The 20,294-nt window shown below is 40.2% G+C and overlaps 1 protein-coding gene across 19 annotated transcripts in view; it reads left to right on the top strand.

Annotated features, from left to right (window-relative positions):
* Positions 1 to 20,294, top strand: part of LOC114486304 (uncharacterized) — a 277,756-nt gene that overhangs the window by 106,615 nt on the left and 150,847 nt on the right. For 16 of the 19 annotated variants that reach the window (XR_008617385.1, XR_008617379.1, XR_008617377.1 and 13 more), the window contains 2 exons: positions 1,764 to 1,839; positions 16,008 to 16,138. The gene's annotated coding sequence lies outside the window, so the exon portion shown is untranslated. Of the gene's footprint in view, positions 1 to 1,763; positions 1,840 to 15,993; positions 16,149 to 20,294 lie in introns of all 19 variants that reach the window. The other 3 variants (XR_008617390.1, XR_008617375.1, XR_008617391.1) reach the window with 3 other exon arrangements.

Raw genomic sequence — 20,294 nt, forward strand, 5'->3', positions numbered from 1 at the left:
CGCAGTGGTTGGGAGTCCGCCTGCCGATGCAGGGGATACGGGTTCGTGCCGCGGTCCGGGAAGATCCCACATGCCAGGGAGCGGCTGGGCCCGTGAGCCGTGGCCGCTGAGCCTGCGCGTCCGGAGCCTGTGCTCCGCAACGTGAGAGGCCGCAACAGTGAGAGGTCCGCGTACCGCAAAAAAAAAAAAAAAAAAAAAAAAAAAGATGAATTGGCCACCAAAAAAAAAAAAATCCCAGAATAAAAATGAGCATGAAGAACTATCCAGAGGGTGGAATATGCATGACACTTTCAAAAGGACTGAAAAATTTTTCAATATGGTGGGAGCAGAGAGGACCAACATGGACAAAATAAGACATAAGCTTGGGGGGTAAGTTTGAGCTGCCATGAAAGCCACATTGAGGAAATGAAATTTGGGATCAGAGCGGACAGTGTCATGATCAGACATGTACGTTAGAAAAATTACACAGCTACCACGTGGCTGAATGATGGGGACCGAGGCAAGACTGTTAGCAACAAAATGAGTTAGAAAGGTTGCAGTCATTTGGCAAAAACAAAACAAAAAATGATTGTCTGACACCAGGGGAGTGACAATGTGAATGGATAAAATGTGATTTGATTTGAGAGGCGTTTAGGATGTAGATTTGGTAGGTCTCAAAGGTGGGAGTGAGGGAAGTTGAAAGAGAAAGGGATTTTGTGGAGAGGCAGTTGGCATTTAATGAAATTCCGAACAGAGGAGTAGGAGAAGGTTTTGGAGTGAGGAAAAAGAGAGCACTTACTTTTGATGTGCTGAGTTTTAGGTGGCTATTGAATATTCAAGTAAATCCAGAATTTACATATGAGGAAATGAAACTGAATGAAGTTAATAACTTCATTTGGAGCCATGACGGTCTGGCTCCAAATTCCGTTAAGCACTATACTATTCTCCTCAAATCTTTGTGCGAAACTCTTCCCTAGAGATATGGATTTTGACAATCTGGACTCTCAGTGCTCCTTATTTGATCCTATAGAACAGTGTCAGGATACTGGTTTCTAATTCAGCTGTTCCACTAACTTCTTGACTCTGGGCAAATCATTAACCTTTCAGAATCACTGTCTTTAAGGAAGGAGTTGGACCAGACTGGTATTTTTCAAAGGGGCTTTGGAAGTAGGAGTGGAAGGAGCTTAGAAAAGAAGAGCATGAACAAACATGTCTCCCGAGAAAAGCCTATCACCTGGAAAGGTTCCTCAAACCATAAACTCTACCTAGGGTCCTTCTCCTCCCTCCTATTCTGATTTTCCCCCCAGCAAGGGCATCCCTTTCAGTTGAGATCTATGGCTTTGGTTTGTGCTGTATCCTTCAGATATGCTCAGAGAAATAAAGATTGATAAACTCCAGATAAGATGATCTCAAAGTCTTTCATGTGCTCTTAGATATTTCAAAATTCTGTCATTGCAAATCAACTACTGTAAAATATACAAGAGACTAGTGTTTTTGCTTGTTTTCTCACTAGGTCTTCTTTCATTCACCATATATTTACTGCGTACTTACTATGGGTCAGATCAGGCATGTAGACACTCGGGATACAGCAGTGAATAAGACAAAGTCCTGTACTTCAGACGTTCGCATTCTGGTAGGGAGGGACAGATAATGAACTTTGAACAGCACAGGCTGAACTGTGTAGGTCCATTTATACGCAGATTTAAGAAAATAAATATAGTACCTGTATTTTCATTTTACAGATCTTAAATTAACTAACGTGGGGAAATGTTTGTGTTCAACAGGATCACAATACGTGGAATCAAAAGAACTAGGGTTTGAGTCCTGATTCTATCCACTGTTCCAGCTTCCTGCCCTTGGGTGAGTCATTTATCAATTCCTTTGTTTTTGTGGCAGAGATAGCAGTACTCATATTTTCGACTCAGCGGGGTGTCAGTGCCTCTAACCCGCATGTTGTTCAAGGGTAACTGTATACAGAAAATCACCAAAGCTACAGAAGTCCTAAACACTATCAAGCAACTTGATTGAACTGAAATATTTTCATTTTCAGACTCTACTTCTCTACCTAACAACAGCAGAACACACATTCTTTTCAAGTGTACACAGGACATTCACCAAGAAAGACAATACTCTGGGCCATAAAGCAAACCTTAACACACTTTGAAATGAATTGAAATCAGGACTATGATAAAATTAAACCAAAAATTAATAGCAAACTTATCTAGAAAATCCCCACATATTTAGAAATTAAACAACAGACTTCTAAATATCACATGGGACAAAAAAAATGTCTCAGTGGAAATTAGAAAATATTTTGAACTGAATGACAAGAAACATGTAGCACATCAAATTTGTACAATGCAGCTAAAACAGTTTTTAGAGAGAAATTTATAGCAATAAATGCTTATATTAGGGGGGAAAAAAGGTCTCAAATCAGTAACCTAATCTTCCACTTAAGTAATAAGAAAAAACAGAGCAAACTAAGCCCAAAGCAAAGAAAGAAAAGATAAGAATAGAAAGTCAATGAAACTGAAAACAAAAAACAATAGAGGAAGTCAGCATAACCAAAAACTGGTTCTTTAAAAAGAACAATATAATTGATAAAGCTCTAGCAAGAATGGCCAAGAAAAACAGATAGAAGACACAAATTAATATACCAGAAGCAAAAGCTGGACAAAGAAGGGGTGAACATTAAATGCATAATTAGGAAATACTATAGCAACGTTATGCTCATAAATTCAACAACTTAAATGAAAAGGACCAATTCCTTGAGAGACACAAACTATCAAAGCTCACATACACAAAAATAGGTAATCTGACTAGTCATATATCTATTAAAGAAATTGAATTTGTAGTTAAAAACCTTCCAACAAAGACAACTCAAGACTCATATGGCTTTTCTGGTGAATTCTACCAAAAATTTAAGGAAGAAATAATACCAATTCTACAAATGCTCTTCTAGGAAAATTGAAAACGAGAGAGTACCTCTCTACTCATTTCATAAGGCCCATATTACCCTGATACCAAAAACCAGACAAGACACAAGAAAACTATAGACCAATAATTCTCATGAACATAGATTCAAAAATTCTAAAAAAGATTTTAGCAAGTTAAATCCAGCAACATATGCAAAAGATAACATCATGAGAAAATGGGGTGAACACCAAGAAGCAAGGCTAGTTCAACATTCCAATATTAATGTGGATTACATTGACTAAAGAAGACTGAAAAGGAGAAACTACATAATTATATCAATATATATAGAAAAATCATTTGACAAATAAAAAATATATTTATGATAGAAACTCTCAGTAAACTAGGAATAGCAGCAATTTTTCTCAATATGATAACAAGCATCTACTAAAACTTAAAGCTAAATTATACATAATTAGACATTATAAATTATATGTAGTAAATTATACATAATGGTGAAGAATAAATACTTTTGCCTTGATATGGGAATAAGATTCAAGACTGAAACAAGATGCTCACCACTCCTATTTAGCAGCATACTACTCAGTGCAATAAGGCAAGGAAAAGTAAAAGATACTGAAGTATCATTTACGATGGCCCCCAAAATGAAATATTTAGGTGTAAACAACAAAATATTTGCAGAATTTGCATGATAAAGACTATAAAACACAGATGAAAGAAATCAAAGAACTAAATTTATTGTGTTTGTATACTGAAAGATAATATTAAGATGATAATTCTCCTCAAATTGATATATAGATTTATTACAATCCCAATAAAAATCCCAGCAGGATTCTTTTTATCAATAGCAATTGACAATATCATTCTAAACTTTATATGGAAAGCCAAAATAATTAGAATAGACCAAATGATTTTGAAAAAGAAAAACCATGTTGGAAGATTCATGTTGCTTGATCTTAAGAGTTACTATGAAGTCACAGCAATCAAGACAGTGAAGTATTTGCAAAAGGATAGACACAAAGATGAATGAACAGAATATAGAGTCAATAAACTGATCCATACAAATATGCCCAATATATTTTTTTGACAAGAGTGCCAAGATAACTCACTGGAGAAACCATAGTTTTTTCAACAAATGGTACTAGAACAATTGAATATACATATGCAAAAAATAAATGTCATGAAATATAAAATTATAAAACTTTGGAAGAAAACTTTAAAGAAAATCTCTATGTCCTTGGGTTTGGCAAAATGTTCTTAGATATGACATTAAAGGTCCAAGACATAAAAGAAAAATTTGCTAACTTGGAATTCACAAAATTAGAAACTTTTGCTCTGTGAAAGACACTGTTAAGAGGGTGATAGACAAGATACAGACTGGGAGAAAATATCTGCAAATCATATTTCTGACAAAGGAATTATGTCCATAATATATAAAAAGTTTCATAACTCAACAACAAAAACAACCCCTAAAAACATGGGCAAAGATTTGAACAGACACTTCACCAAAGAAGATACATAGATAGTAAATAAACACAAGATATGACGCTCAACGTTATTAGTCATTAGGGAAATGCAAATTAAAACCACAATACGATACCTTTACACATCTTTTTAAATGTTTAATACAAAAACAAAATCTGACAATACCAAGTCCAATACAATACAAGCATATGGAGTATCTGGAACTCTCATACACTACTGATGGGAATGAAAATGGTACAGCTACCCTGGAAAACAGTTTGTCAGTTTCTTGTCAAGTTAAACTTGCACTTGCCATATAAATGTAGCACTCTTACCTCTATGTATTTACCTTGGAGAAATGAAAACTTAGGTTCACACAAAAACCTGTATTCAAATAATCGTAGCAGCATTATTCATAACTACAAAAACCTGCAACAACCTAAATATCCTTAGCTGGGCAAATGGATAAAGAGGTACATCCATTAAATGAAATACTACTCAGGAATTAAAAGGAATGAATTATTGATATTCTCAACAACATTGATGCATTATGTTTATCAACTATATTATGCTAAATGAAAGAAGCAAGGCTCAAAAAGTTACATATTGCATGATTCCATTTATATGAAAATCTGGAAAAAACAACACTGTAAGAATAGAAATAAGGTCAAAAGTTGTTTACTATGATTTAAGGGTGTGTGTGTGGCGGGGAGTGGGTTTGACTATAAAGTTGCAACACGGGGGAATTTTTGGAGTGAAGGAACTGTCTGTATCCTGACTGTGATGGTTGTTATACCATGCTATAATTTATCACAACTCACAGAATGAATATTTTAAAATAATTTTTTAAAATAATAGAGATCACAAAAGAAAAAAATGGAATTGATTCTAGAAATACTTAGATATCTTCTCTATGTAAAAATAATTCTAAATAAAATTCCTAACTAAAACACAGAGAAAATTTCAAAAAGTGGGTGAGGAATTTACAAACCATGAGGTCCTTTAGGAGAACACAACAGCTGGTGACCACTAGAGGCAGTACAGAGATGTCTAAAGCACTTTAGTCAAACCCAGAAGATAAATGGCAAATTAATCAAAACCTTCTTCCCGCCTTTGGAATTTTTCAGAGGGCACACTTGGCAATTCTGGGTTACTTCCTTTGTTCCCTCACTTGTATTGTGGACGGCAGATGGTGGGCTAATGTGACCGCAGAAGCATTCCAAGTGGGTGCTTATAGATTTGGAATGCCCTGCCTGGGCCGGGGAGGCCCCGAATACTAGAATGGCCGAGATCCCAGCCCTCTGCTAAGGGTGACTGATGGAACAGTGGAGGCGAGCTTTCTGGGTGAGCGTGTGTCTCTGCTTAGGCTTCTAACCAGCCCACTGGTGCCTGCAGATTGGAAACCAGAAACGTGGGATGGGACAAAAAATGTAAAGAGCATAAAAATAAACTTGCTTAGTGTGGCCGAATGCCTGAGGGGCCCGGAGAGGCTGAGGGAGAGTAGAAGAGATGCCACGTGGAGAAAGATGAGGACCAAGAAAAAGGCCAAATGTCTGAGCAGATGCCAACCATCCTCACCTCATTTTTCTTTTTTTCTTTCATTTTTTTCTTTCTCTCTTCCTTCTTCTCCTCTCTCTTCTCTTCTCATTCTCCACCCCTCCACCCCCAACGCTGTATTTTCCCTCCTCTCCTGTGCTTTTGTATCTCCTTCATCCCTCTCTCTTGTCACAGTCAACTGAATAACATGTATTCAGCAAACACGGCAGAGACAAGATCAAAGGCATGAAGGACCATTAGCTTCTGGTGGCTGCCATAACAAACTACAATAAACTTGGTGGCTTAAAATAACACAAATTTATTCCGGAGGCCAAAAGTTTGAAATCAAGGTGTTGGCAGGGCTGCAGTCCCTCTGAAGGCTGTAGGAGAGGATGCTTCCTTTCCTCTCCAGACATTCCTTGGGTTGTGGCTGCCTGACTCCATCTCTGCCCCCCTCTTCACATGTCCTCTTCTCAGTTTTTAAGGTCCTTAATTTATGAATCTGCAAAGACCCTTTTTCCAGATAAGATCATATTCATAGATTCTGAGGGTTAGGACATATCTTTTTTGGTGGGGAGGGGCACCATTTAACCCATGACAAATGAGATTACAACCTCCAGACAACATTTGATTCTTCTGTTCTCACTCATTCAGTAAGCCATATAGTTCTGATGATGAATTATGAATTATTACTTAGCCTCACACTAGACTAGAGCAAGTAAAAAGTAAATGCAATTCATGGGTCCTGTACTTAGAGAATCAACAGTGTGGTTGGAAATTCACAATAAATCCTCCCCCCAACCCCCCACATATAAAACATAACACAAGAAAGTTAAAGAAAACAATAGTTCAATAATGTCATGTAAAATATAATTAAGAGTAATCTAGTTAGAGAAACAAGACTAGCATATGTCTCATGATTAAAGAGCAATTAAACTAATAATGTGATAGAAAAATGGACAAAGGATGTGAACAGAGAGTTCATATAAAAGACATAGAAATTAAATGCTCCAAAAGATGCTCAAGCTTACTCATAAGAAAAGAAATGCAAACTAAAACTACCTTGGATATATACTATTTCTTACCTATTATGTAGCTAAAATCCAAAAGTTTGGTCATACTCTCCTGGTGAGGCTATGGAAAGAGTCTCTTTCATACATTGCTGGTGAAGTGTAAATTGGTACAACCCTGACAGTGGCAATTTGATGATATCTCTAAAATTTATCTATGAAAATGTTGTGAAGTATATATTCTTTGATCAGCATGCCTGCTTCTAGGATGTTACTTTACAAAAAAATTTTCAAATTATTCTATATAGCACTGTCTTAAAGAGCAAAATATTGGAAATGAGCCAGAGATTTTGCAGTAGGAGGCTGAGGCATATGACTGTTAAAGAAGGTAGAGGCTCAGTACCAGGGAAGTCATTATGCGGCGGGGGGGTCCCATGACTCAAGCCTCCCTTCTTGGCCCTTGTCTATCATTCTTCTCAAGTAGCAGTCATCTTCCATTCCAGTAAGGGTTTCTCTGCAGCCTTGCTTTCTTCCTGACCTAGTTTTTACAACCGTGTTCAGCATTTCATGAAAAGTTTTGGGAAGCATTCTCATTGAGGTCCACACCTAAGGGGCATATTGAAGCCCATGCCCACTTTTACCCGGAGGCTGGTCCAGTCACGCTGACATAAACATGCAGGGCCTGGATCTATCACAGCCAATAAAACTATTCATTTGGAATAAAATAGTCTGATAAACCCTGGGTCTGTACCCTTCAGAGGAAATACAGGTACATGTACACGTACACACACACAAGCACACACATGCGCATACACACTCGCCCAATCTAAAGTCCAGCGCGTTAGGAATTAATTTGCCGGGAAAAGGATCATAAATTGCCCCACATCAATATGTTTATGTTTCCAGACTCTGAGTCCATCTTTCCTGGCGTAGAATCAGAGGACAATGGAAAAAGCAAATATTTGAATTCAGAAGATGCAGCTCTTTAGGACTCACTAACCATAGAACCTTGAACAATCACTTAATTTCTTTGAGATTCCATTTCTCATCAACAAAATGGGGGTCAAAGTAATATCTGCAACATTAATTAGCTTTTGATGCCTAACAAACCACCCAAAACGTAGTGGCTTAAAACAATTAATTTCATGCACAATTCTGCAGGTCACCATTTGACCTGGCTTAACTGGGTGGTTCTGGTTTCATCTAGGCTCTCTCCTGCTTCTGCAGTGAGCAGCCAAGCCAGCTGGTCTCAGGTAGCCTCAGGAAGACAGCTTATCTCTGCTCCTTGAGGTCTCTTCTCCAGTTGACTAGCCTGGACCTGTCTTAAGTTGGAGACAGCTTCTGAGATAGAGTCAAAGCTCAGAAGGCCCCTTGGGGCCTAGATTTGGTGCTATGGACCAAATTGTGTCCCCTCCCCCCCAAATTCATATGTTGAAGCCCCAATCCCCAGTGTGACTGCATCTGGGGACAAGACCTATAAGGAAGTAATAAAGGTTAAATGAAGTCATAAAGGTGGGGTCTTAATCTAACGGGACGTGTCCTTATAAGGAGAGGAAGAGACACCAGAGATCTCTCTCTCTTTGCACAAGCACAGAGGAAAGCCCATGTGGGGTTAAGGTGAGAAGCTCTGTAAGCCAGGATGAGAGGTCTCACCGGACACCAACCCTGATGGTACCTTGATCTTGAACTTCTAGCCTCCAGAACTGTGAGCAAATAAATTTCTGTTGGTTAAGCCCCCCGGTCTGTGGTGTTATAACAGCCTGAGCTGACTAATACAATTGGAGTTGGCAAAATATCACTTCTACCACATTCCATTGGCCAAAACAAGACACTAGAAATGAGCCCAAAGACAAAGCGTTAGGAAATAGACTCCACATCTTGATGGGAGGAGCCGCGAAGTCCCCTATCAAAGGGGCATGGATATAGCAATAATAATCTAAAGCATCTGCCACACATAGTTTTGGTATGGATCACATGAAATTACGGATATGAAGGCACTTCCTTAATCATAAAGCCCTATAGCAATGTTAACTATGGCATGCAGCCTGTCTCGCTTTGTAGCAGTTGTGACCATTTCTTAACTACCAGGTGATGTGGTTGTATAGATGTGTCTGGGTAGTACACTGTTCCCAGGGAGTTAGTAAAAGTCGCTGCCTAGTGAATGAAGTCCTATAATTCTTTTATAAAACTTTTTGTGTATTTATTTATTTTTGTCCTTTTTGAAGTCCTATAATTTTTATAATTAACCAGAGAAGTAGCATGGTTTAGGAAAGCAAGACTGCATTTTCATAGCTAGAAAAGCCTGAAAATAAGTATTTGAATGAGTATCCCACTCAGTGAGTTCAGGAACAGGAAGTTTGATGGCTGGATGAATAGTAGAAAAGAAGGATGCAAATCAGGTCGGATTTAGTGAATTTAGTCATCCATGCTCACCACCTCCCTGAGAGACCAAGGGGAAAACGAGGCTGCTGAGTCAAACGGGCAGCCCACCAGGAAGGAATATCTGTGGCTACAGCATTGCTACAGCATTCTCATCGAAAGACCTGCCCATGAGTCCTAAAGACTGTGTCCAGGTTCACAAGCCTTTGCCCTGATCATCTGCCTGATCATCTCCTGTCCTTGCGCAGAGCTACAAGCAGAAATCCTGCTGACAGTTGTGATAAAGAGAGGTTATTCTGTCAGAATGGATAGTCTGGCAAGCTGGTGCCCCTGCTCCAACTGCGAACAGGTTAAGTTATACAGCAGAGCATACTTCATCATTCTTTCATCGGTGAGGATAGACATGGCGCTCTGACTGCAATGGAGACATAGTGGTTCCTGGGAAGTGGATCTGTGTACCTTGAGAAGTCAAAAGGGTTGAGAGGATAAAGGAAGAGGTCTTGCTGAAGAGAAAAACCCCAGTTTTGGCATGACTCTAGGACCTCCAGGGAGATCCCCCCCTCCCAGCAAAGGCAGCTTCAGCCTCTGGGAATCTGCAAACTTGAGGAGTTAAGAGGCAGAACATCACACTCTGCTGGCAGTCTCTCCTATGTATTGGTTTAAATAGGAATGTATGTTGGTCCAGAAGCAAGGGGGGTGATTTGCCCCCGGGGTTGGGAGCATGTTTAACACCTTCATGTCACTCACAATACCTGAGATGTAATTAACTCATCGAAACATCTTGGGGCTTCCCTGGTGGCGCAGTGGTTGAGAGTCCGCCTGCCGATGCAGGGGACACGGGTTCGTGCCCCGGTCCGGGAAGATCCACGTGCCGCGGAGCGGCTGGGCCCGTGAGCCATGGCCGCTGAGGCTACGCGTCCGGAGCGTGTGCTCCGCAACCGGAGAGGCCACAACAGTGAAAGGCCCGCGTACCGCAAAAAACAAAACAAAACAAAACAAAAAAACCCATCTTGAATGGTTCCTGAATGATCCAACGCCTGTCTCCAAACTATTATTGCTTGTATTACACTGTATTGCAGTAAGATTATAAGTAGGTATAGATTAAGATCTTACTTTCTTCTGCATCTGCAGTTTAGTTCACTGCCTGGTACCTAATAGGCTCACTGAATAAATACAAGAATGAATGAACTCAGTAAATATTTTTTCAATAAATCGAGAAATCAATACAAAATAAATGAAGGACACAGGCAGGGTTTAAATTTATAAAGTATATGAAGGACTAAAAATATTGGTATCTACTTTATTTTTTGTCCCAAGGCCCTTGTACTATGTACTCATACTTGTTGATTTGCACTGAAGTTACCTAGCCCCCAAATTAAATATTACATTACAAAAATAAGACAGCTAAGTGTCCCAACAATTAAAAGGTGCAATGGGCAAAATTCTACCCTTCATTCCTGAAGAGCCATAGCTCTGTGCCCCTGTAGACTGGAAAGAACTACCTTCTTCCCTCCAAAAAATTCCTAGTGCCTATAGCCTTGGCTATACCAGGGTCAGGGGCATCTATAGCCCCCTCGTTCTCATTACAATCAGCGGGGGGCTGACAGGGAACTTTCTTTCAAAACTCATGCCTGTTGGGACCCTCACTAGGCTACATCTCCTGCTCTCCCTGTGCTCCCTCTGCATCAATCTCTCCATCTAATTCCTGAGGATTGGCTTCAGTGTAAAAGAAACTTAGAATATGTCCAAGGGTGAAGATGTGAGCGGCTGCCTTCAATCAAAACATACCCTTCTGCAAACTCAGACTGAGAGAGATTTCTTGCAAAGAGTGGTCTGTCAAGGCTCGTAGGTGTTGACATATTCCACAGAACTGACAGTGAGCTACCTAAGGCTGCCTTGGATTTCCACTATCTGCAAAAGTTGTCCCATGTAAAGTCCCCACCTGCAGTAATACAGCAGTGGACAGCTAGAGGAAAGCATGTGGATCATGGGGATGAAGCTGCTTCCTTGTCCTTCACAGTCTCTAGGATCAGAAATGCAGGGAGGATGGTCACTCCCAGGGCTTTAGAGATTTTATTGTTGACAATGTGGTGTCTCCACATCCCTAGGCCATCCCCCAGGCATTCCTGAAACTTACCATTGCATTTCCCTACTAAGCTAATTGCATCTTCTTCCCAATTTTATTTCCCTTTTTGGGGGATCTGGCAACACCTTAAAATGCATTCATCAAATAATCCCAGATTCAGGGTATGTTCTTAAACATATAGATGACAGCACGGAATCCGATTCTCTTTTTTTTTTGTCATCTTGGACCTGAGGTTCTTTCTTTTTCTCCATCTCCTCGATGTCCAACTGCCCTTGAGTTTTTGAAACAAGAACATGACCACAGTTTTCCAAAATGCCTCTTGGCATTCCCCAAGGAATGGAGCCTTTACATTCCAGACAGGGTTTAAAGGAAACTGCTGAAATAATTCCTTCAGGCCAATCTCAACCCATCACTCAGGAACAAGAATAAAAACAGCTGATATTACTGAGGGCTTCCTCTGGGCTATGCAGTTTATCTCTAAGAGATATGCTTTTATGTGTGCTTAGTTCAAGCAAAACACCATGAAGTGGTATTTGCATTTATTCACAAGGAAACCTGAGCTGGAGAAGGTAGATGACTCCACTCCAGTTCCATTCCATGTGGCTGCTCAAGCAGCAGAAATGTCCTCAAAAGCACTGAAAGTCTGCAAAGAAAGGGTCTGTCTAAAGAGGTTCATCAAGCTCTTGGGACCCTGGAAAACCTGATCTCCAAGGCAGAGGGGAGAACATATTGCAAGACCTGGAGCCTGCTTTGGCTGGAATAGAGGGTGTTTGAAGGGATGGCAGGGAGACAGACATGGAGGAGTGGGCAGAGGCTGGACCCAGCAGGGTGCTTAAAGCACGTTTATTGGTTTAGGATTTTATCTGGAGGATACTGTCTCATCACACATCAGAGAGTGTTAACCAGGGGGAGGAGATACTGGATTAGCTTTCTATGTTAAAATGTTTTGAAATCTAACTTTTTACAAAGTTCAGTTCAGTGGTGGTTTGGGGAACTGATTATAGTAGGAGCAGGAGTGGATAGAAAGAGAGGACCAGAGAGCAGGCTGCTGCGCTGGGCCAGGGGAGAGAAACTGGTGCCTTATATTTTCTTTGTGGCAGGGGCAATGGAGAGAGGTGGACAGATTTGAAAGAATTTATTCAAAAGACAGAACAGACTGATCAATTCAATGAAGAGAGCCAGTGAGTTAGGAAGAATGAGGAACCAAGAATGACTTCTAGTTTTCTGGTTTGAGAAATTAAGAGCACTGAAGGAAGAACAGCAAGAGAGGGGGAGGAAACTCAGGAGCAGGTTGAGTCATAGATGTTAATAGGAACGTTGCAAGTAGGAGTCTGGTCAACAGGGTTAAGGACTGCAGAGAGGCTTCTTAGGGCTGGTCTCAAAAGGGACATAGTAACCATCATGGCGCAATCATTCTAGGTCAGTGGTATAACCCCTTGTTCCCTACCATCCTGCACCTGGCTGAACTATTCTGACTTAAGAATATGGGTCAATGATAGTAAGTGGGTGCAAATGGGGAAAAATTAAAAATCAAGCTTTGTCTCAGGGTTTTTAAACACACACATAAACTCACACCTATGACATCCATTAAAAAAATTACTGGAAGAAAATACACTCAGAAGTGCTTACTCTGGGTAATGGGCTTATGATAAAATTTTATTAGGTATTTTCTAAAGGATTCGTGATGAATTTGCATTAGTAATAGGAAAAGGAAAAAAAAATCAGCAAAAAGAAAATCCTAACTTTGAAGATGGTAACAATAAGACTGTAGGTGAATAGTGAGAACAAGTGCTCTTTCCAGACAAGAAAGGGACCTTACATCTGTGACTCTTCTCCTTCAAATATGTAAACAATTCTAAAGATGACCACTATTTCAGATTATGATCAGCTGTCAGAGTGAGTTGGTCTGAGCTGTCTTGGATTTATAAAATTAGAGGAAAGGCTCTGAATTTCTAAACTACTCCAGGGTCTTCTTTAAAGTTATATAGAGCCTGGGGCAAGACACACTTTACCTTCTCACTTCCTTCCATAAATGTTACATGAGTAGAATTGAATATTGGTGATAATAATAAGGCTAATGTTTATTAAGAGTTTACTAAGGAGGTCAGTTCTGTATACATCCCATGCAGCCTTCATAACAAATGAGTGAATTATTCTTGAAGATAAAGAAATTAGGGCTTCCCTGGTGGCGCAGTGGTTGGGAGTCCGCCTGCCGATGCAGGGGACGCGGGTTCGTGACCCGGTCCGGGAGGATCCCACGTGCCGCGGAGCGGCTGGGCCCGTGAGCCATGGCTGCTGAGCCTGCGCGTCCGGAGCCTGCGCTCCTCAGCCGGAGAGGCCATAGCAGTGAGAGGCCCGCATACCGAAAAAAAAAAAAAAAAAAAAAAAGAAATTAAAGTAAAATAAATCAGACAAAGACAAATACTGTATGATCTCACTTATATGTGGAATCTAAAACAAACTGAATAGAAACAGAGAACAGACTGGTGGTTGCCAGAGGGGGTGGGGGAAATGGGTGAAGGTGGTGGAAAGGTACAAACTTCCAGTTGTAAGATGAGTACGTTCTGGGGATGTAATGTACAGCATGGTGACTGCAGTTAACAATATCACATTGTATATTTGGAAGTTGCTAAGAGAGTAGATCTTACAAGTTCTCATCACAGGAAAAAAAATTGTAACTATGTGCCATGGTGGATGTTAACTAAAGTTACTGTGGTAACCATTTCACAATATATAAATCTATCCAACCATTATGTTGTCCACCTTAAACTAATACAATGTTGTATGTCAATTATATATCAATATCGGGACCAAAAAAAACAACACAAACACAAACAAAACAAAACTAACAAATAACAACAACAAAAATTAAAGCATGGCAGGTTGTATAACTCAAATAGGTTCACAGACAGTAAATGGAAAAGCCAGGATTTAAATCTAACTCATCTGACTTTAGAACCCTCTGTCTTAACTACTATATGACTTCACTTCTCCTGAAAGAAATTTAAGTCCTCATTCGCTCAACAAATATTTAATGAGTACTACGTGCTAGGCGCTGCGCTGGCCACAGCAGAGCCAGCATAAATTAGAGTCCCTCCCCTTTAAGAGTTTACCATCTGCTGGTAGAGACAGTAACAATACTGTCCGTGGGATGGGCTGCGGCAGGAGTCTGTGTGTCCACTGCAGGGACACAGACGAGGGCATCTAACTCTATCTTGGAGGCGCTTAGCGAAGCAACCAATGTCACAGTTAAAACTTAGTGGAAGAGTAGGCGTTGTATGGCTATTTATAATATATATATTTATAATATATAAAAATAATATATATGCAAAGGAGGAAATTTCAAGTTAGCTGGAAGAGCTGGTATTGGTAGATCTGATCCCAGCCCGGAAAAATATCATGTCAATGGTGAGGGACATGATGTTGACCACAATCCTACTGTAAAATTTATTGCATGTAATTGGAGATCTGGTCTGTTTTGAATATAAAGGTAGACACTGCTTCTCTTAATAGATACTATAGTAACAGAATTTTTGAACTTGCAGTGTCTGAACTTCTTGTTTTACAGGTGAGAAAATGAAAGCCCAGAGCAGTTAAGTGATTTGCCTGAGACCACACAACTACCAGTTAGAAAAATGGGTCTAGAACCTGGGCTTCCTTTCAGGCAGGCCAGTCTGTCCTTTACCAAAGCCCATCACCTTCAAGGCATAGTTCCATCTATTCATGGACTCACAGCTGCTGTATAAGGCTGTGTAGGTTGTTTACTGGACAAGGGTGCCTGCTACGGGAGTGTGTGGGGGGGTGCTGAAGCCCACCCAGAGGAAGTAGCCCCCTTTTCTCACTCTCACAGGCACTTTATAGGCAAGCAATTGCCCTCTTGAAATGAATGTAGCCCAACCTACAGAAACACCAGTTTCCTGCCATACTATATTAACACAGCGATATTTCCTGTATTTTTACCCATGCTGTTCAAATAATTTAGTGATTAGTGCTTTAGTGCCCATTGGCACACAAAAACCAGTTCTGGTAGGTGGATTTCCAAACAAGTTTCACTGGTGTGATTTCCCTGCCTACAAGTGTGTCTTAGCCATGCCCTTTCCAACAAGGTGCAGGGGTTTGGAGCGAAGAGGGGGTCTCCTTTGAGTGCTTAATCGCAGCTCCGGGGTCGTAGTTGCCCCTTATATTATTCCTGTGTTCTTTTGGGTTCCTGTTACTTCTTACCAGGCACCCTTCTCACTGCAATCCGTATCACGGGTAATAGTTCTGTATAGTAAATGCTCCCTGTTCAAATTACTGTGTGGTTTCTCTCTCCTGATCAGGCTCTGACTGATTCACAACCCTCTTAAATTTTTCTGTCAGCCAGACACAGCCTGCTTTCCTAGAGGAGAAAAGATTATGGCCCTACCAAGAACTACATGCAAGTACAGCATGGAGGGCCCATGCCCTTGTCGATTAGCCAGGAGTTCATGAAGGGGCCTGAAGAATGAACATTGCCCTTGGAACTTCCCTGAGCTCCTCGACTAAAAGGGCAGTGAAACATGTGATCACATGCATATAATATGGTCGGCGGGAGTGGTAACACGCACTTGAATGTACTATTCATAGGCGTTTCCCAACAGAGTGAAGGAAGACCATGACAGTCGCGTGGGAAGAGACTCTTGAATCTTAACGGTTGATTGAAGCTTTGCCAAGCAGGTAGTGGAGAAAGAATATTCCAAGCAGAGGCAACAGGACAGACAGAAGCCTGCAGGTATTGTAAGGTACTCTCGGGAATTGTCAGTAATATGGAATGGCTGGATAGGGGTGGCAGCCCTTGCCGCTCCGCGGCATGTGGGATCCTCCCAGACCGGGGCGCGAACCCGGTTCCCCTGCATCGGCAGGCGGACTCCCAACCACTGCGCCACCAGGGAAGCCCCTCCTTCACAGTTTTAAAGACAGTGTAGAGAAGAGTTAAAAAATGACTGTTTCCAGGCCCCTGGCCTAGAAGGGGATGAATTTTTGACCAAGGACAACACCAATGAGAATGGAAAATGATGAGTTTAAACAAGAGTACAGAATCAGGCAGATTGGCAGGATTTGGGGCCCTTGAGGGCTAGTTATGAGGAGCTGAGATTATAGTTGTGAAAACACACTTTTTGAATAATATGTATATAATTATATAGCCTTGCTGCAATTTGATTCTAAGCCTGAATAATGAGGCTCCATGCTCCTATACAGCAGAATTACCCTGATTATTGGGCCAGATAACAGTGTGGTGACAGCACCGTATGATAATGTGGTAGCTTTATTGCAATTTATGCTTCTCTACCTCCCTCCCAACTTCCCACCTGACCATCAGTACTGGACAGTTGGTGCCTTTGTATTTTATAGTAAATAATGAGCACTCTATGAATTAGCTTTTACAGCCCGTTGTTCAAAATAGCAAATTCCTAAGAGAGAGTTTTAAAGTGGGAATAAAGACTCCATCCCATCATTTTACAGAAGAGCAAACCAACACCCAGATCATCTAAGACTCATCTAAGAGCAAGGGAGAGAGAGAGAATTATGACCGGGTGTCTTGGAAAACTTTGCAGGAGCTCTTTGCTGCCATCTTTGTAGAATATGCTTGTTGACTTGCACGAGAAAAAGATTAATAATCCAGGGTACTTGTAACGCAAGGCATATCCCTTCAGAAAAAGCACAGGGAGGTCCCAGGTGGGTCCCGTATTCCCCACTTAACGGCAGGTGAGTCAGCAGCTCCTTTCAGGGGTAGGAACCTTCATCTTCTTCAACATGAACCTTTCGAGTTTAAGGGCCGGAAGTTTTTGTCTCGTGGGTAAACAGTCTTGTTATACATGTCAGAGATAAAGCTACTCCATCTTTTTATTGCACAAGGTTATGTCAACAACTCTGACATGATAGTTACGCATCCATCACTTTGTCATCCGCAGCACAATTTGGTTTGGAAGAAGGGCTGAATTCCTTGTTTTGAATAACTGGAAGGATCGCTGATATCCTCTGTCAGTCTTATTTATCATGATCTTTAGCTACTACCACTTCTATACAGTGGTCAACTGTCCTCTGCCAGGGCAAGACCTGTGCGGTTTCCTTACAATTTACCTCCTTAATGATAATCTTCTCTTGCCACGAATGCTATTCATCCCATATTCCAGATATACGGGGCCATCTTTTGACAAAGTGATTGTTAATACACTGTGCCTGCAGGAGGCTGGGGAAGGGCCCTGTGCCTCCCTCCAGGCGGCCCCTCTTCCACGTCTCTGAGCCTGATGGGGACGCACGTGCAATCGCTCAGAGGCGAGGTGAGAATGGGGCAGCGGGTACAGGAAACAGGTGAGAAGAACAAAGCTGTGATGGGACAGCCAGCTTGTCAGTGACAGTGTACCCTGGGCTGCACACTTGTTTCTAGCCTAAGGTACTGGTTATGTTGACACCCAAGGATATAAAATATCTCTGGTCCCACCCTCTACTTGCCGTGGAGATAAACTCATACTTATCCCAAGAAAGAATCTCTTACATTTCTGGGTAATTATCATAAGATGCTCTGCAAATAAAATAAGAGTTTTTAAAGATCAGTTACCCCTACATCTCTATCACGCTAGCTTTTTTTAGTGTTTGTTTCTAGTCTGGCTGATACTTCTCAACTAAGGAAAAATAATATTCTCTATCTCTTTTTCTCATAAAAGGTGCCTTGTGATCACTGGATATTAGTGCCCTATTTTCCCCCTTATTCCTTTCCAGTTCACCTTTTATTTGAAAGGTGCACACTTTCTGCCCACTTTTACTATTTATTTATTTCAAGCCACCCAAATTTTCTTCTGTGTATCCCATGAGAAGAACTATCTCTGACAAAGCTTCAGCCCATGCTACTGTTCACTAGGTTTATAGTTCCCTTCTAACGGACTCGGCAAGATCAGCATTCTGAGTTTGCATTACATTTCAAAGCAGAAAAAAATATTTCCCAGTGTTATATGAAGCAGAAGGTCCTAACTGTATACAAACTAGAGTCTCTGCTCTTGAAATGCAAATCAGAATGGGATGAACAACAGAAGCACGAACACAAAGGGACGTTCAGGTGACCTGTAATATGAGTTACTGCTCAGCCACCGACTGCAAGGACAGTCACTGAGGTAAAAACCACCCTGTGCGTATGATTATCATGGTTATGAAAATATTGAGGAAACATGCTGCTAGATTTTTGTCCCTTTTTCACATAATTTGGAAGCATGGCATAAGAATTTCTTTAATCGTTTCCAAATTTGTGAGTGAAATTTCATTTGTAAGGGATTTTAAGAAAACAAAAGTCTCCAACCTAATTAACTCCAAATTTAATTCAACATTTTCCTTTTATTTACTATAAAATATCTTGAGGTTTAAACACTTTCAAAATCTGTATATATGTTATGGGAATGTAATTAATCATCTGCAGAGCACATAAATCCCAGCAAGACACTTTGTCACATTATCTCATCTTACTCTTGATCCTTTTATCCCACCAATTTTTCTTGGTTTCTGATTTCACTGAGTTGGGATTAAGTCAGTGCATTCCTCCCACTGCATAATCAGGGCTGCTTTAAAACTATGTAATTACAAACCTCAACTGCCAATGGTGCATTGCATTCATTGTCATAACTGCCATTAGCATGGTTTTAAATGCTTTCAGAACAGTGGGGAAAGATGTCGTGTTAATAAGTTCCACTGCTATATGTCTGCTATTGATTATCTGCAGCAATTATAGACTTGGATGGGATCCAAAACTAGACACAGAACCCAGGAAAATGCCAATGTTTTGTGAATCTAAAGGAATTTTTAAGAAAAAAAAAGTTCTTTAAAACAATAAAACTGGATGAAAGAGTTAGTATAAGATTTTAAAAGTATGCAGTGGCTGACTTACTTTTATAAATGGGTACAGATCTAATCTGTCGGTCTTCCTGGGAGGGAAGAAGTATTTTGGGTAGTTATCCACTCTAATTTTGATTACCTTCTACAGAAATTGAAATACTGTGAAGGTGTTCCAAAGCCTGATTTGACAGCGTCTGCTCTATTCACTCCCACTACTGGCCCACAATCCCCTCCCTTAGCACGAACCTCTTCTCTGAGTCCAAGATCCTGACTCCCTCTTCTTCATCAGAGTCTAGAGACGGTAGGTAGACCCACTTAAAATTGATGTGAAGTCTTCCTCATCCAGAAAGCTCACCCTGATAAGACTTCAGTCACGTATTTCCTAATTCTGAATACAAAACAAAAAAAACTTTCCATGATTAAAAAAAAAAAAACCACAAAAACCCTCACAAACTCTCTTTTAAGAAACTAAGGTGTTCATAATCCCCATGTAAACAGTTTCCTTTGGAGTAAGCCTTTAGTATGTGGAAGCGCACGTATCAAATGGTAAACTCTATGATTTAGCTGGTATCCAAGCTTGATTCACTAATTTAAATCCATTTTAGCCATTTTCATCAAGTTTCTTTCTTATATCTCTTTGGACAATCAACATGCTTTGTTATAAATTACTAATTTAAGAGAAACCAAAAACTATATATAACAAATTCAGGAGCTCCAATCAAGTTCTTGCCTGTCATTATCCACATTATATATATATATATATATATATATATATATAAAATATCTAATAATTATATATATAATGTATATATTATATATATAAAAAAATATATTATATATATAGTTTATATATAATATATATATGAGTGCAATGCACCATCGGCAGTTGAGGTTTGTAATTACATAGTTTTAAAGCAGTCCTAATTATGCAGTGGGAGGAATGCACTGATTTAATCCCAACTCAGTGAAATCAGAATTTTATATATTTATATATATTATATATATTACATATGTTATTTTCTTTAACATCTTTATTGGAGTATAATTGCTTTACAATGGTGTGTTAG

The sequence above is a fragment of the Physeter macrocephalus genome, chromosome 5, assembly GCF_002837175.3.
Source record: "Physeter macrocephalus isolate SW-GA chromosome 5, ASM283717v5, whole genome shotgun sequence".
In the NCBI taxonomy this organism is placed as follows: Eukaryota; Metazoa; Chordata; class Mammalia; order Artiodactyla; family Physeteridae; genus Physeter; species Physeter macrocephalus.